This window comes from Onychostruthus taczanowskii, unplaced genomic scaffold (genome assembly GCF_017590055.1).
Source record: "Onychostruthus taczanowskii isolate IOZ18803 unplaced genomic scaffold, ASM1759005v1 scaffold10, whole genome shotgun sequence".
Lineage (NCBI taxonomy): Eukaryota > Metazoa > Chordata > Aves > Passeriformes > Passeridae > Onychostruthus > Onychostruthus taczanowskii.
The window spans coordinates 11,259,633-11,278,472 of NW_024496526.1; the positions used below are offsets into that span (position 1 = coordinate 11,259,633).

At 39.6% G+C, this 18,840-nt stretch overlaps 1 protein-coding gene across 1 annotated transcript in view; it reads right to left on the reverse strand.

Moving 5' to 3' along the window:
- NCKAP5 (NCK associated protein 5) overlaps window positions 1-11,280 on the reverse strand; it is a 354,576-nt gene extending 343,296 nt beyond the window's left edge. The window contains exon 1 of the mRNA XM_041406435.1: window positions 11,156-11,280. The gene's annotated coding sequence lies outside the window, so the exon portion shown is untranslated. The remainder of the gene's footprint in view (window positions 1-11,155) is intronic.
- Between the last annotated feature and the right edge of the window lie 7,560 nt (window positions 11,281-18,840).

Genomic DNA, 18,840 nt, shown 5'->3' on the forward strand with positions numbered 1-18,840 from the left:
TCTTAACATAGTGTTCAGACATCTGGTTTTACTCCTCAGAGCACTGGGTAATGCTTCAAAATGTTCACATGGCTCAAAGGAAAACTCCCTGTAGAAAGTAAGTATTGCAAAAATGTTTCCTTAGTTACTAGTAATATGTTCAGTATCCAGCTCTGTGCATCCGTAGATAACCAAAGTCATTTGCATCAGAGGGAAATGTCAGTGTCTAGGCTGCAGAATTTGCTCCTAATCAATCTGGGGCTTTGTGGGTTGTAACACAGTGTCTCACATTTCACCTTGTTGTACAGACATTCCCAGTGGGCCAGAGGCTGTCCTTACATTACAGGCAGTAACCTCATGATGAAGGTATTAGTTCAATAACAGCCCAGCAAATAAGGTGAATCAAGCTCATAATCCCGTTCTGGCCTGTGAAAAATAAGGGAAGATAAGGTACAGTGAAATGTATGTCATCCCTCCGTGACCTGGGAAGGGAGCAGCTGAGAAAGGGCTCCACTCCTCTATTTGCATAATATGAAAATATCTCCTACAACCGACCATGACTAAAGTCCACCCTGAGGAAGAGTAAGAGGGGAAAGACAGTGCTGATCTCTTCCAGCCAGACCAGAACTGAACCCCTGGTTTGAAGGGATGGACTAGCAGGGAGCAAACTGAGAGCACACAGCCTCAGTCAGCTGAGCAGCTCCAGGTGCTTCCTACAGAGAACACCATGCATATTTCTATCAGGAAAAAAATCGTGTATTACTTATTTTTCTGTGAAAATGCCTTCAGAGCTCTGTACATTTGTACAGTTAGGACAGTGACAGGTCCTTGGACTCTGCAGTCACCTCTGTTCACTGCTACAGACAAGACACGCAAGAGACATGGTACCAGAGCAGAATTTGGAGGTGCCAGAACTAATCTAGCTCCTATAAGGATGGGCACTGAAATCCTTCAGCTGGTTGCCCACCTTTTCAGACTTTGCAGAAGTTAAAAGTCTACTCACATTTCAGCTGACCTAACATGACCTGAGCATGACCTAAAAGAATTCAGCTCCAACTCTCATGCATGTTTCAGCAGAGTCTGTACTTCATGGTCACAGCAAAAAGGTGACAGAGTACAACTCAGCTCTACCACCTTCAGGTTTTTTGTGGGATGTATTCCCTATACACTGATGACAATACATAAAGAAAAGCCCCAGGGAGATATACCAGCCAATATAAGTTCACTTTATTCTTACACAGCAGAGCATGTAGGACTGTGGGATATCAAGACCATAAAATTGAAAGGAATTGATACACATTGATTAAATCCACCTTCAGCTTATGGCCAAGAAAACTATCATGGAAACATTAAAAGTGAATGATGTTGTGTCTTCATGCATATTTTCTTAATGGTGACAGAACACTGCACAGTGTTGGCATTCTAAGAAGGCCTCCACCTCTTACTCCTGCAATTTTAGAACAATCTCATCTCTATTGCTGAATTCAGCCTGAGCCAAAAGGATAGAGACAAACTTTATGGAATTCATACAGTTGCAGAAAAGATGATTAAAGTATTGGACTTGGTAGGGAATGAATGACCAGTCCCTTCATAGCAGCTTTAAACAATGACAAAGAGGAGACTAAAATGTCAAGGAATGACCATCCACACAAGTTTGAGGGACATATCCTAACACTAGGGACAGCAAGAAATTGATTTGGTTTATCGACAGCAGGCTGAAAAGAAATAAAGAGGGGGAAATGATGCTGAGTATCTGAAGAAATTACCTAAAGTGAAATCCAATGCAGAGAATCAAAAGAACACTTGTCATATGAAAAAATTGGGCAGGAAGAAGTAAAAAAAGCCCCATTGATAGTGAGAATGCTGCCAAAAGCAAGATGTCCAACAACCCTGATGAGGAAGAAAAGCCTCTCTTCTCAGCATCTCTGTACTTTGCTGTAAGTTCATCCACATTAAAGACAATTAAAGGCTTTTGTGTTTGAAAAAATGATACACATCCTTCCTCCCCATGCCATCAGCTGCTGGCAATGTTTATTCCAGCTCCTCAGTGTGAAGACTGTTTGTCACACACTGATTTCTAATTTCTCCATCTGCCAGAAATGTAATAAACATGTAAAGGAAAAAAATAATAATGAATTTCCTACTTAAAAGGTTCGTAGCTCTTCTATGTTTTATGTCATTCTCTCAGTCTTTAGCTCTGTTGTGCTCAGCTCTACCAAGTGAAATGTCAGTACCAATACAGACTGCCATCACAGATAATAATCCAGCACTCTGGGATTATGGATACCGTACTACCCAGAAAATATTAGAAAGAAATGAACTATACTATTAGGATTCCTTAATCTCTCTCTCAAGCATCTGTCCATTTTGAATGCAAAATAAAAACAGTCCATCAAGAAAAGAACAAAACAAAACAAAACCAACATCAACCAAACCAAAACTACTGGCAATTTGTAAGTCAGTTATTCACTAAAATCTGAAAGATGTCCTTGCTTTTAGAAACAACAGTTGGGTTTGGCACAGAATTTTTCAACCATTTTTTTTTCTATAGAATTCATATAATGACTCCAAGTGGATAATTTTTACCTAGATTATTTCTTGGAACTGTAGCTATGAAGATTTAAATAAAGCCTTTAAGTGTATAGTTTATGCACCTCTCTAGACTTGCAATAACCAAAGTTATTTAATATTATTATTTAGCTCAAAATTCAGCTGGGAAATATAAAGCATTATTAGTATGGAAAAATGTTAGTGCACTTGCATGTTCTAAATGATCCACTGTGGATTTGAAGACTAAATATAACATTTAAAAGTTTGGGGTTTTTTCTACGTAAAGTTTATTAATTTAGGGTGGATTGGGAAAAAAACTGTTTCGAGTATAAGCAAGGAAGAAAAAAAAAAAAACAATCTGCCTGGTTCATTTCAGGTAAACCTTAAATGTTTGTCCATATTTTGAGTTGGAGATTTAGGTTGATTCACTGACTTCTCCTGTCTCTCTCTCTCCACTGCCCTGTGAGGGTAGTAATATATGTGTCATTTACTGACTAAATCCTCTTTGTCAAAGACTTTAACAGTGAAACTTTCTATTAGTGCTGCTTCTCTGTGTCACTACTCTTCTCTATCTACCAGATGTGCACATCACTATAAACTCAAACAGGGGAATAATCCTCTCTCCAAACTCTGCTCTGTGCAGTGGAAGGCACTCAGTTTTCATTCACGTCTTTGCTGTTCTGTCAAAATTAATTTGATGGGAGAAATTCAGCTAGGACTGAATTAAAGCCAACAAAGAAAAGATTCTGCCACCAAAAGCAGCTTCGTAGGTGAGACAGATATCCTCTACTCCCTCCACAGATTTAAACCCATCTTCCCTGCAGGGGAAACTAGGAAGCATTAAAGCAGCATTAAAAAAATAATAATTAGGGCAGGCCCATATTTTTCTTTAATAGTGGGGGAATTAAGCAGGTTGCTGCAGCCTTTAGTGCTGTTCACCTTTGATTTTCCTAGTTGGCTCACAGTAATATTACCTGCAGCTACTGGAAAGAAGAGAAACTCTGAGTGGGACTCCAGGAAAGGGAAGGAAAAAAAAAAAAAGAAGCCAGGGGGGGCCTTCATGGGACTTCTTGCCTAAAGGTGTTCCCTACAAACACAAAGTTTCACATCCTTCCCCTCTTCTTGGATGAGGATTCCGTGAGTTAAATCTCCAGCTCTGCTTTGCCTCACAGCTGGCTGAGCCACCACATCCAAGCTGAGCACGGCAGAGCTAAAGGGATCCGCCCTCAGCTGGGGCTGGCTCAGTCACAGACCTCAGGAGGGGTCTCAGTTATGCTTCCCAGAGCTACAAACTCTTGAACTCTGCATCCAAGCTCACAATCCTCAGACACATAGGATCCAAACCTGGAATTCAGGTAAAGAGGAATAAGTAAAACAGGTGAAGCATAACTTGTTTTCACACAGAAAACAGCCAGGGGGTAAATGTGAGATTTCAGTGTTTTTCTGTGGAGACAGGACTCCTCAGTAAGATTTGCTCCCTGCCAGGAGCAAGGAAAACCCTGCCTAGGGTTTGTGTGCACTGTGTGTGTCTGTACCTCACAAACCATTCTGTTCCCCGGTCTGCACCCAAAACTACCATCTAGGTGATAAATTCTTGGCAATGCCTGATGAAAGCGTTTTCTTTGGACAGGAGAATTTTCTGGTAATCAAAAAGAAAAGCAATTCACTTGATTAAAGACAAATTGGTAACTATAAATGACAGAACTGGTTTGCCATGAACATCAGGATGCATTCCCAATCAATAACACCAGGACAGAATTGCAGCTTAAGGGAAGGAATTTACTAGTTTTAGGAAAGAACATCATTAAATCCCAGACAAGGCTACAGATTGTCAAGCAGAGAGACAAGCAGAATGGCCAACCTGAGGTCTTGTAGACTGTGCTACCCTTGTCAGGTTTTTTGTGCTCTCTTTCATTTACTGGAGCAACCTCAAAATTCAGATGAAGATTTTGGCCTCAAAAGTTAGAGCTAACGGGCAGTGACATAAGAGATCTGTTTATTAAAGTGTTAAACCAGGTTTCATTTTAATGCTTTCCTTTATAGCAGCAGGTGTTTAAAATCCTTAATTACATGGGTGAACTTTTAGTATTTTCTAAATTTTTATCATATGTAACTGCAATGAGAACCTGGGCCTTTTACCTCCAGCATAATATGGGAATTAGACAGGTTTGATTATTAATAATTAGGATTTTGGCATTTTACCTCTGGATTAGTGTTTCAAACTCAGATAAGGTTGGTATGGAATAAAAGTGATTTCCATCAGCTGGCTGCTCAGTGACCTCTAAGAAATATTACAAGTGGGTAGTGGACAGGTGTCTATATGATTAAAATACACTTTGCAAGCACAGTTGGCACCCTGGAATTTTCTTATTACGAATCTATAATCTGCTCCCCCAGCTCATAAATTCAAAGTATTCAGGGGCCCTGAGATGTCATTTAAAGACAAGGAGGAATACAGTACTCTTTGCTAATCTCACAAATAAAGTACCTCTGTTTCTACAGCAGTTTTGAGTCACTGGACAAACACTTTCGTGCACTGCAAAGACTATCAATCACACTATTAAAACTAATTCATTATATGTTAGGTACCAACATTAAAAACCAAATAAAAACCTAAAGTGCTGTAGGTTCTCTATCAAAATCTCACAGCCAGCACCATGTATGGTGTTCACTGTAAAGAGTAGAATATACACGGCACCAACAAAGTAGAATCATACAGGGTGTCCCACATATGCATGAACCAACATGAATTGAATCAATATTCCCAGAGATCCAGACGGAAACCAAATATTTTTGTAGTAAAAAATGCTAAAATATTTTTGGCCAGAGAAGGTGAGCTCAACTTCAAAAAGAGGTGGTTCTCTGGCTAGGAATCAAGGAAACAGTTTTGTGTTTGAGGAGGATTTGGGGGATGGGCTGGGGAAACATCACAATACTTTATGGCTTTTGAATAACCAAGCCCATAATTCAAGCCTCAAGACTTTAACCTGTTTCTCTTTAACCCATTCAGAGATTTTGTCTGAGAACATGTGACAAAATTTTTTCCATTCATTTTCTTTCTTGTTACACCAGTTTGGAGCAAAGTCAGAGCCCTTCAGGCTTAGGCCTTGGGAGCTCCATAGAACTGAGAGACTTCCCAAGACTATCATGGAAACTTTTGTGGACTTATCATTTATTCACATCTGTGTTAATGAAGGAAAGTAGGAGAACCTGGTACAGAATCCAAACACGGAAGGACATTTTGGTAGAATCAATACCCAGCACTTTAAATACATGTCCAAGCTGTTTCACCCCTCTGAAAAGGAGCATTGTTTGGTCTGGTCCTGTTCAAGATGCTATAAGATTTATAAGAACATAAAACAACTGTTGCTAAACTTGGCACTGTTGTCCTGTAGGGGAAGGACTATGGATCCATGCAAGAACAGAGCCCCCACCTCAACATGGGAACAAAACACAGATGAGATTAATTAGCTCAATAACAAAGTAATCTTAATTTTGTGAAAGGGTGAGAGAGATAAACCTCATAAAAAAACCCCACAGTTTTCTAACGGTCCTACTAGAAAAGTCATACTAGAAATTTCCTCCTAGGAATTTTCTTCTTAAACTGATTTTCTCAGCCACTAATTTCCTCTGCAAGTGGCAACTGAAATATAGGGACAAAGCCACTGCTAAGCAACTTAGCATTTACACCTCCAGCCTCCAGTTTAAATCCATTGAAAGAAGTCTGCATTTTACATACATTTTAGATGGAGTGGTTAAAAGGAGGAGGAAGGACAGGAATGTGTGCAAAGCAAGTATTCATGCACCTGGTTTTTACACATTTCTGTCACGTTGTCCAGCAGAATAGCAATAACCTTCTCCAACTGAACCACAAACACCAAAAGTTAAAAACTGAAGACAGCACTGTTAACAAATTGCAGATGCATGGGAGTCATCCAGAAGGACCTCACAAATCAGCAATGAGAGGAAGAGAGAGCAAATCATGCAGAAACTATTTAATCAATGAGTAAAGACAATTATAACATCTGTTAATCTTTTGTGTAAGTTATAATTAGATGCTGTGGAGGAGTAGCCTTTAAGGGGGAGGCAGGGAATCCTTTAACATCTGCTAGAAGGGCAAACACTGTGCAATAAATGACTTTAAATGCAATCAGCAAAATGAGAGCTGAGCAGAGTTCACAAAAGGCCTGTATAAAAACAATAAGGATAACAAAATATTTTGCCAAAGGTCAACTCCTGCAGCACTAGAGCCTGAATAATGAGTTCTAGTTTATAGGCCACATCAAAAACAAACGTGATTGTACCTCTGAAAAACAATTCTTTTCTCATTTGTGTCATTATAGCAAAAGCACATGCTGCTGTTGTATATCACGTCAGCTTAATGACTTATTAGGGCTGTATCTATCAACTTTGAACAATTCAGAATAAACAGGTAGGTGTGATGTATTTTAAAGGCCAGAATTCAGTCTGATTAGACTGACACAGAACTGCGCCGCACTGTAAAAGTGATGTGATTCTTATTTTGAATAATTAATCATTCAACAGCTTCTAAAAGATCTAATTATTTACTCATTTTGATGTTGAAAACAACCATATGCTCTAAGCTGTTCCTCACTGAAAATGCGAGTCCAAGAGGGAGGTATTTTATCCAGTTTAACACAGCCCTCTACTGGCAAAATAACCCCCCAAAATCTTACCACAATGTACCATTTTTTCAGATCATTTCAGTGCAGCAGAAAAGAGCCTACATTTTACAGCAGTCACACCAAATCTTAGAAGATAGAATAGATCAGAGTTTTAGGACTTTGCATAAATTAAGTCATCACTTAATCTCTCCAGAATTCCCTTGAGGAGAGCATTACTTCCTTTCACCCACCAGATGCAGCTCTGGCCATCAACAGAGCACTGAAGAAACAAGCCAAGTGCTCATATCTAGAGGAGTAAGTAATTTTAGAAACAAATGCAATCCTTCTGCTTGTGACAAGTTGTGCTGTGCTCCTCAAGGATTGAAACTGCTTCCCCACAGGACTGATGCACGCATGTGAATTCAGTTTGCACAATTAGGTAATATTTAGTACAGGCAAAACAACCATAATACAGCCCAGCTGCCAAAAGGATACTGTTTGAAACACAAATGTTAACTACCACCAAAAGTAACTTCACTGCAAAAGAATTTCTGCTTCCTTCTTCTCTCCACCATTGCTGAAAATCCACAGTGGTGATTCAATACAGCTCCAATCAAAGTGAAGCAGACAATGAAATTTGCCTCTGTTGTTGCATGTGGTAATTAACTCTTCCTTTTTTTCTTATGTCTGAGCAACAAAGAAACAAAAGGATACAGTAACATGTTGAATTTAACAATTTAGGTAACGATGAATTATAATAATCAATTAGCATTGTCAAAGAAAACAACTTGTGACATGTATTTGATTCTGTCCAGACCTATTGTGTGCACACACTATCCAAGGCAGGTTTGGTTCTGAAATCAAACAGGGCTGTCCTGTGGAAAGCTTATCAAACATGCAGTTTAACAGTGCCATTTGTTCTACCTGTGTGTCAATATTAGTAGACCATATTTCAGCAACATAATTTTCATCCACTGCTTTATAATCCAGCCTGCTTTTCAGGGTCTGCATCATTCATAGCCCATAGGCAATGTCACAGCCCGTTTCCAGAAGCCATTGCCACTGTACAAACCCCTTTTATCTCATCCACCTGAATGCCAAGCAATGGGCACAAAAAAGATTTCTCAGTGCTTTTCACTTAATAGCTATCTAACTTTTCATCCTGAAAACATCATGAGTAATTCATGTAACCATCAGGGGAAACCTAATGTAATTCAGGTTCCTGCATGCTGCACAAGCAGTATCAGTAGGCAGTACAGAACAGAGCATTACGAGTGTTAATGGCTCATGTTCTATTTACATTGTACATTTATCCCGTTTTAGTCATAAAACACCATATTACATGTTTTCATTTCTGAAGGTATTCTGGCAGCTTTGGCGTGAATTTTGCTTCAGCATAAGTGCAGTCCTGCCGGGAGCTGAACACGTGCAGAGCCACACACGAGCTGCAGAGCATCCTGCTGCATTTGGCCCTGGCTGCACCGTGCTGAGCTCCTCAGCCAGCTGAGATTCCCTTTGACACCTTTGTTCCGTGGCTTTTAGCCAGCCCCAATCCCACTTGTCAGATGATTACAGGCTGGAGTCTGCTCTTATTCCATTTCTTTTCAGACGGTGAGAAAGCCCAAAGAATTGACATTATCTTGGCAATTGTCCCTCTTAATGCCATCCCAGAATATTATCAGATTATACTCTGTATCTTCGGGCAGATTTCTCAGGAAAAATCCAACCAGAGGATCCCTTGGCTGAAAAGTGAGCTCAATCTATATCCTAATTTGCTACATTGGTATATAAGAAAGAAAATGTAAATGTGAGAAGGAAAATGAAAATTGGATGCCCACAGGCTCATCAGGTTTGGAGTGTCTGCTTCTGCTTTTAAGGGAATTAGCTGAAGATTAGCTTATGACTAAAGTGGAACTGTAACCTCCTGCTTTGCATTTACTGGGGCAGGATTTCTAGTTCCATAAATCTAAGCCCACTAAACACTTATGCACAATTAATGTACAAAAAACATTACCGTAGGAACCCATGAAGTTTTCTTTAAAAGCAGTAAAATTCACGTTTTTCAGAATAAAATTTGCATTTAAAAGTAAAGTGAGAAAAATAAGCGGAACCTGAGTAGGGACATTTATTCTCACTTTGTTCTAATTATTTTGAAGATTTCAAGGGCTTTTTATTTGCCAACAATATCTGTGTAAACTTTGTATGTATACAATCTCTTTGTATATTTGCTAACAATATCAAGTAAACTTTGCAAGTGTAAATTATCAGTTCACAACAGTAGATCATTTTTACTGGCCACAAGGTGACAGAGGAAAGAAAAGACTTGCTCTCAGGAGTCACTGATAGGGATCAGACCCATTCCATCTCCACAAAGTAAAGCCTCTATCACAACTCTCTGCTCTCGATTCCTGCATTTGGTAGAAGTTTCTGAGCTACAAAAACATCTTTTAAAGAATATATAAACTTTTTTTTTAATATTATTTCTGAAAAATGAGGAATGAACACCTGAGGAATAAAAGTATGCTCTTATTTATACACCAATTTGAAACACCAAAAGCTTTTGCCATTCCCATGGCATTAATGCAGAGCTAAATTTAGGTTTGGTTCCCTCCACCCCCCAGGAGAATATGCTTCCATTGCAAAGGCAGAACAACAGCTCCTGAATTGCACAGTATCTCGACATGCCAAGCCATATTATAGGATCAAAATTGAAGAGCTGGACAGTTTTGATCTGCTGTAGAAACAGGGTCACTTGAGAGGGGCATCTGCAGTTGTAGCCCCTCTGACCTTAATAAGAAGCCCCAAAAAATCTGTTGCTGGGCAGGACTGAGAGGCCTTGCAAATAAAGTCGGTAGCAAGAAAAGCAAACCAAAATGAATAGTGATAATTCACGAGGAATCCTTCAATTCCTATCTGATTGATTTGTACTGACTTACCCTCATACACTTGCCAATCATAATTTTCTGATTTCAATCCTCAGAAATGTGCTTTATCCTCACAAAGACAGATCATTAAACAGACGTAAACAGTAATAAAAGTTCCTCATACACAGTACTGTGATTAGGTTACATCCTAGAAAAATCCTCCACAACTGAAATTACAGTAATTTAGAATGGCCTTCTGGTGAAAGATTGAAATGAGAAGTAAGAGACCTGGGATTTGTTACCAGCTTTTGAAGTGGGTAAGCTATATTTTAATAAACCACATCTATGGACCAGTTTACTCCTCTGTCAAACACAGATAATTCCATGCCAACCACAGCTAGTTGTCCTGAAAATTAGTTAATGTCTGGTCAGAAACACAGGTGTGTCCCACAAACAGCAGGCAGCACAAAGTTTTATCACAGCAGCTATCAGAATGGTAGTTTTTCTGCTCTGATATTTCAGGATGTGATGTGATACCTAACATAAACACTCAAAACAAAAATTACAGTTTCTCATATAATTGAGAATTCATTCTATCCAAAAAGTATCAAATTTCAAAGCACTGTATGATTCTCTCTTTTAAACTTATACACCTCCAGAACTTGAACAGGAGCTAAAAGTGAAAAAAATCAAGTTGTGTTTGGAATAAATGCCTGCATAAGAAACAAAATTATTTTTAAAGAAAACTGTACTAAAAACTACAAGGAATTTATATTTAAAATTCAAAATAATCTTGAATATTCAAGTAAATATAATTAATTACAAGAGAACAATCTTCAGATAGTCCAGGTTTTGTTTAGTTAATGACAGCACTCAGAAGACTTTTAAGAATCTTAAAGTTTCATCACTTAAATTAAGAGAGAGGCACTTCAGTGCAATCTCATACAAACAAAAGCCAGAATGAAGTTTTCATTTGTCCTGAACCACAGTCAGATGCATGGCTGTAATTACTTCTAACAACTACATACTTGCCGCTCTTTTAATTAAAACAAAACTACAAATAGCAATGCTGACACACTCTTAGAGAAAATAAGCTTTACAGAGATGATAAAAACACCAAAACAGCAAAAGCCTTACTTGCAGCAGTTCAGTCAAAACATGCCAGCCCTGGAGAACTCAGAACCGTAAGAAGTCTTTGCAGTCCAGAAATTCTCTTGAGTTTATCCAGTGTTTATTTAGCAAGCTTTAAAAGTCTGTGGTTAGAAGAACAGAGTTAGCTTTCTACACCCTGCACAGCACCAAAGCCCTTCAGTAGCAGCAGACATGAAGTTTGCTGATAGTTGGGTTTGCTGCTGCTATGTAGTTGCTCAGTACTTGTAAATACAAGCTCTGTGGACAAAGTCCCAAATGACATCACAGGCAGCTGCTTATTGTTGAGTCTTTATTAACCGACTGTCAAAAAAGAAAAGCGAGGAGGAAAGAAAAGCCCAAACTATCTTCCCTGCAGCACAATTTGCATCTTAGTAGGAGTTGCAGTGCTACACATATAAATACTTCTGTTTACCCAACTGATGTTTTTCTAGAATGAATAAACAGTGTTTGCAGGGAAAGCAGAAAAGTAAAAAAAACTTAAACAGCTTCACCACGTGAAGAGCACAGGGAGGAAAAAGAAAAAAGCCACCAGTGCTGCCTTTTTCACAATTTCACTTTCACTGCCTTTTTCACTGAATTCTCCTAATTCTTTTGTTTATTTAACAATAGGGGTGAAAACCTGCCTGAATTTTAAAGCACAGAGCAGAGGACTTTAGCAGGTTAAAATTAAAGTTTCAACTCACCCCAAATTTGAAAACTTACAGAATTATTAACTATAATCTCTGCAAGACTTAAGACAGCTCAACTTCAGTAACAACGCACTTTGAAGAAAACCCTCTTACTTTCAAAGATAAAAATACAAAAAAAGCAAGAAACAGCATCAAACATAGTTATTCACAAGGTGCTAAGGGCATAAATACTGACCTTTCCTTCTCAGAGGGGAGGTCCAAGCCTAAGGAGCACTGTGGAACTCAAACACACACTCAGCTCCCATGGGGTACTCACTGGAGAACTAGTCCAGCTCCTAATGTGAATCTCTGTCACAGAGTTCCTGCTGAAAGAGAGGGGCTGGGACTCTGTGCCTCGATTTCTCAGAAGTCAGTCCTTTCAAGTCAGAACTTCAAACGCTGAAGGAGCACCAGCAAGGCTTGTGACAGACTGAGCTCTCTTATCTGTGCACGTTTCCACACGAAGGGGTTCAGTATTGGAAACACCTGGCCACTCACATCTAAACACCCTAAACTGTTCCACAAACAACAAAACAAGTGAAACTTGAGCTCAGGGATGAGCAGAAGCCAAGTTTTCACTGCTTTTTTAATTGCTACACATAAAAGCCTCAACCCAAATTCTGCCTGTATTTACAGAGAGAAAACCAATCTTGGGTCAGATCCTCAGCTGCTGTAAATCAGGCTAGATGCAATTACACACCTGAACAAGAGCAGTCAGCTGCATCTGAAATCCTGCTTTTAGCCTGAAAGAGTGCCATTAAAAACATTCGTGTGACCTTAATAACAGAGTGCCTGGTTTTCTTGGTGCTTGCCCTGAGTGGCAGCAATACCCTGCTGGCACTGTGGGGCTGAGTTCATTGCAAGTGCTCATCCAGGCAATTGCTACCTCTGCCACTTTCTGCCTCTAAAATATAAGCTTGTACTTTTGATGGAGATCTTTTGTAAATCCCCTGTATTTATTCCTGTGGCTAATCAGCCTGTAGCACATGAGAAACACCACACTGTGTAACTCTGGGTTATATTTACCTCCCTGGCTCAAACACATAGGGCTGTGCTCCTCTTCTGTTGCACTCAGCAAGGTATCTTTTTCATTAAGAGCTTGCCAGTCTGATCCAGGAAGTCTTCAAAATACTGTGAGGATGAAGTGGACTCTGGGAGTAATAAGTACTAACACATAATATTGAATTAGATCCATTTCAAACCACAGAGCTTTAGTTCCAGCTTCACAAGGGCCATTTAAGCAAACATGAACAAGGCCCTGTGCTTGGATACACAGCTCCAGAAGGCTTCAGCTTTTTCCATAAGAAACAAGCCCATAAGATCAGCAGAAGAGCTAGATTTTGTTCAAATCTGTCACAGACTAATAGTGAGTTTTCTCAGACAAAGGATGAAATTAATTTTTTTCTCCAGCTGTTAGAAGTAGGTATAAAATTTCAAAACACATTGAAGGTTACATTGAAGCTCTCTTGATGACCAAACTGGTTTTCTCTGAGACACTAATGCAGACAAACACGTGTAGAAGAAAGGAAGAGAGTATGGAGTCATAAAAGAAGGAAACCATTAGTTTAATTGAAAAAGCCAAGTGCCTGATGAAATAAAAAGGACAAGCTTTAAGGAAAATTGCAGCCTGTTCTCAGGAAGAATTTATATTATTTAGCAAAATTTAGCACTTAATTTCCTAGGGTATGTTAATGCATTTCCAGGCTAAGCACACCTGAGTGAGCAGGACCAGGACAGCACACACACGGCTCACGTGGCTCTGGTCAGGCAGAATTGCAGAGACACTGACTTGAGTTCCTGAAAGCAATTTTTCTGACTTTTTCAGAAGTGTGGTTATTGTAAAAATAAATGCACAGCAAAACAAGTACTGAGATTTGTGGGTTTAACCAGTGAGTTTTTCTTCCCAAGAGGAGAATTGCCATGAGGGTGGACAAACAGATTTTGCATTCTTCAAATTACAGCATTTATTAAGGGAGTGGCCATTAGCTCACCCTGTCAGTGCACTTATCCATCTAATTTCTATTCTAAGTCATAAGATATAGCTGCTGGCTGTGCAGATACAACTTATTTTTGGCAGGAATGCCATGACTTTTGGTAGAACAAAATTAACAGCAGAATTCAGTCCTTGACTAGCTGCAGGTTGAGTGAAAAGATGAAGTCAAAATCATGAGCTGCAGTCATTGCTCCTGACCTGATGTGCAGTAGGCTGAACTGATTCTTGTCTCTGAGGAGATAATTCAGCTTCGTACTGCCTCATTTTTGATGGACAGGTAAGATGAGACATTACAAGGTGCTCTAAGTACACACAGATATCAGGAAAGCTTGTCAATTAATTAACCTGTAACAGTATGGCCAGGATCTCTTAAAGACCCCATGTCTCATACTAACACAAAATCCATGCTACTTCAGGTTCACTATCCACATGTGACCCTAATTTGTTATTAACTTCAAAAGTTCCTCCTCACTGAAGAATCCAAAACAAGGGTATCTTCTTGGAAAATGCAATAGTTGGCTGGGATTCAGTCACCTAAACTGCTCCTTTACTGAAACATGCGAGAATCCCTGAACTTGCAATATGCTTGCTCACTTCTTACCAGCTCAGGAGCAGAAAACAGCTTGGACCCAGGTGTCTCAAGGTTCAGTCTCTCATCACAGACCCCTAAAGCTGCAGCAGATGTGGTCAGCCCCACAGCCTGAAGAGTTAAAAGGCAGGTGGGAAGAGCTAAGAGCATTTTCCCTGAGGGATGTCCCACTGTGCTGAGAGTCCAGTGTGGTTCAGTGCAGCCTCAGACAACCAGCTCATGTAAAAGCCTTGTTTTACTCTCTAACTGCTGCTGGGGAAAGGACAGACAAGCTGACAGGCTGAAAAGCAGTTTAGTCTAGGGCAAAATTGCAGGATGTTAAAATCCCAACAGATTGTATTATAGAACATAAAATCCTAAACTGTTATATTTTTATCTCACAGTAAACAGATTACTGGAGCACAAATTTAAAAAAAAAAAAAGTTAAACAAATTGTGGGCTGCAGAATTTGCCCTCTTCGGAGTTGCACATGGTTGGAAGTGTTGAGCTGGTTCCTAAAATACCATGGAAATTTCTCCAGAGTACTGAAGAGGAAAATGATCTTTGAAAATTACTATTATGCTCACCTTTACCAACGCAGGTAAGTATGTCTTACAAAACATGTACCTATAAGTATGTGAGGTGTCACAAGTTAACACAGTAAACACTTTCGTGGGGTAGCTGGCTGAGCAGATAAACAATGGACAAGTTGAAAAAAGTGGAGAGAATGAAAGGAAGGGTGTGAGGGCAGCATATGAATCTCCTCAGATACTCACTGTCAAAAAGTGGCCTTCAGTTGAAGCAGTTTGATTGGCTGATAAGCTTTTGATCACAAGGATAATTTGGTTTTTAACCTTGCTAGGTGATTTTTCAAAGATTTTTACCTCCCCTACATGTCAAGAATAGGGAAAAGGTCCTTTGCAGGTTTTGCTGCTGGAACAAACAGTAGCTCTCTCTTCTGTCACATTTATGAATTTAAACTTCAGAGAAAGCAGCAAATAACATATAACAACAGTAACTACGTTCAGATGGGCCATTCTGCTACATGCAAGGTTGGGGATATCATCAGTCTGCTTTGTCCTTACCATGCTCTCCATGCCTGGCACTGCCATTCTGCCCTCTCCAAGAGCTCCCAGACAGCTTCTGTAACAACCCACATCCTCCTCAGTCCCTGCAGCTAAAAAATATTATATTCTACTTCCTGGCAGAGCACCTTTATATGGAAACATTTACTCTCACGTCCCACACCATGGGAAATCCTGTCCATAAGTGTCAGGATGAAGCCTTGACATGCAATTCTGACACACAGGAAAAAGAAAGTCTAAAATGAAATGTTTAATCTAGCCTTTTCAGATGAGCTGAGAGCTAAAATGAGCATATACGATTGCTCCTGCCACAGCAGTGATTTGCAATCAATTTCTAAATCTTTTTCAGTTCCATAATTTTTGCTTCAGTAGAATTCTATGAAAAGCATTCATTGGGGAAAATTGATGGGATGTCTTTAAAGGACATTGCCTTTCACTACAAATTGCCTCATTGCAAAAGATGATATTAAGCAAATCATAAAAAGTTTGTTTTGAGTGTTTGCCACTTGAAACTGGAATCAGTGTGCAGGAACTGCATTTTTGAATTACAAGGGAACTCAGAAATCTCAGAAATATTGTAAATATGATTACAAAATATAAATACATAGGACTGGCTCTCCATAATTCCATAGGTTTAAATCATTACTCCTTCTTTGCTTTTCCCGTTGTTTCTGGAATCAAAAAATTGATTCAACCACCAGTGACCTTATGCAAAATTAGTTGAAATCAATGGCATTAGTGGATTCTGGAGCAGGCCCAAAACCAATGCATGTTGAAGGGCTTTTGTATATCCTTAATCAGAATAAGCCTCTGCAAATTCAGATTCCAGTGGATCCAATCGTTAAATAAATTCTGCAGTGTTTAACTTCACATATGGACAGGGGTCCCCTGCTGGATATTGAAAGCGGTCTCTATTATGAGGAGAAGGTTATTCCCATAATCTATTTCTGATGAAAGCATGTATTTGTACAGGTGTCAGTGATCCAGCAGGGCTGGCAGCTAATGGCAAGGCTGACTAATTTGCACTCTGCTGCTGCCTACTCGGACATGTCGCTGTGTGTCAGCAGCAGAGGTACCGCCTTGTGAAACACACATTCCTCTGATGCAAGCATCTGGCTTCTTGGCAGCCAAGTTGTGACAGGTTCTGCAGCAGCTGGGATGGCCCCATGCTCTTTCAGATGGTTAAATAGTCTTGTTTTCCAGCCTAGCTGTTTGTTTTCCTGCTGCACTCCTGGACGGAAGCCATTTGCCCCTTTAATCAATGAACTGGCCGTGGGATGGGAGTAATCAGCCACATTTCTGTGCATGTCAGAGCAGAGATTTTTGCCCAGAGATTGCCAGCCCTACAGCCCTGTGTTCTTGACCCCATCCTTAACCTTGTCCTGCTTCATCCTGACACCTAGCACACCAACATTCAGTCTTCCCAAACTAAATGCAAACACTAGAACAGCATTCTTCATCCCTTAGTCATAGGATTTCCTGGATTTCATAGCTCCTGCTTTACAGGAGACAGTATTCAGATCAAATAAGAAAAACAATTTATTTATTTCAGATGGCATTATAAACTGTCCTCCCATGTGCACACACCAGATGGAGATAAGAATCTGGCCGGCAGATTTAGCCTTACATTGTGTGGCATGGAGGTAACAGCATATCAGATTATTGAGAGAAAAAATTCTTCAGAGAAAATTCCATAAATCTGAAATAAATTTTATTTAAATTGCCTTTAAACATATTATGCAAATCCACAATGTAATGAGCAGTTCTGAGTAATTCCCTGAAATAAATGAACACATGGCACTACTAACACCTAATGTGATAACATATTATTAAAAAGAAGTTCTCACAGGGATACCTCAAAAATCAAAAGCTGTCATCTGCCTCTCAGCCATTTGTAAGCCACCTCCACCTTTTCACTCTAAATGATAATATGTCTCTCGTTTTTTCTTATGTACTGCTGCTTGTGGGGGGAAAAGAAGTAATGAACGGATTTGGACAGGCTACGTTTTCCCCTGGCAGGGTTTTATTCTTCGCTCTTGTGCTTACCATCTGAAACTCTTTTCATGGGGTACCACTACTCTTATTTCTACACTCACCAGAAAAGAGAAAATACACAAAAAGACGAATCCCTGCCCCTGCCACAGAGAGAGAAGGGAACAAATCTTCCCTGCCATCTCCCTTTGTGTGGTTCCATTGATGGCTTGATGAGGGCCTACTGATCTACTGAGGACCTAACAAGCTGATCTGTCCTATCACCCACCGTTTGCCAAACACACACACAAACCCACACACACGTGCTGTTAATCAGTTTTAGTGGCCAAAATGATGCCTGTGGAAACAATATATCAGTGTCACCATGGGCTCCAACCACACCAGGCCACACAAATCCAGACCATAACTGACACTCAGCACCATCCTGTCCTAAAGGAAGTAAGAAAAAAACAGTACCAAACCATTCTGAGATTTGTTATTATAACTTAAAGTTGTCTTTGGGTCTTTCCATTTCATCTCCAAAGCAGGGCAGGCAAGAATTTCTTCCAGCAGATGACATAGTAAATGAGAGCTGTAACAACATGCCTGGTTTTAATACCATATAATTCCATACTATGACACACAACATAAATTGATAAAAACCATCTCGTTTTAATGAATGACTGTTATCAAGAAGAAGAGATCTGAAATGCATTGCCAGTATTCTGGTCTCTTAACACCTATAAAATCTGCAGAAAGTTGTTCCATGTCACAGGTAAAATGTTAAGGGTTAAGCAACTTGCTTAAAGGCCAAGAAAAGACACCAACAGATTAAAGTCTAGGAATTACTGCTCCAAGCACTGTCAGTGGAGCCCTGGACAATACCATGAAGTCTAATTCAAAAGTAACTCAGTGCAAGTCCTCAGGCCTCTCAGCTCTCCTCTGGAAAAACTCCTGGGTTGTAGAAAGCTGTACTAATAAACAGCACACACACTGGGATTTCAACAGTATGCTGTGATTACAACTAATAACAGCTAGCAAGACAATTTTCAGGACAAAAGGCCAAGGTGTCTCTGTGAAAAAGATGATGGAAAAGCACAAAATTATTTTTGTGAGGAGAAAGTTTTCTTAGTCTTCCTGCAAAAAGAAAAAGCCTCCATCCTGTTCCTCTGGATAGAAAAGGACAGGTATATCAAACAAAAGCTGTTCTGGTTTACCACACTGCCTTCTCTACTACACTGCTGAAGATTTTATTGCATGCTATAAAGAGAGGAAAAACTCATCTTGTAGTCATACAAACACAGTGAACAACACAGAATAAGTATCAATTACTTTTGCAAGTTCCAATGATAGCTTCAAACCCCGAGGATAATTTCAAATGGTAT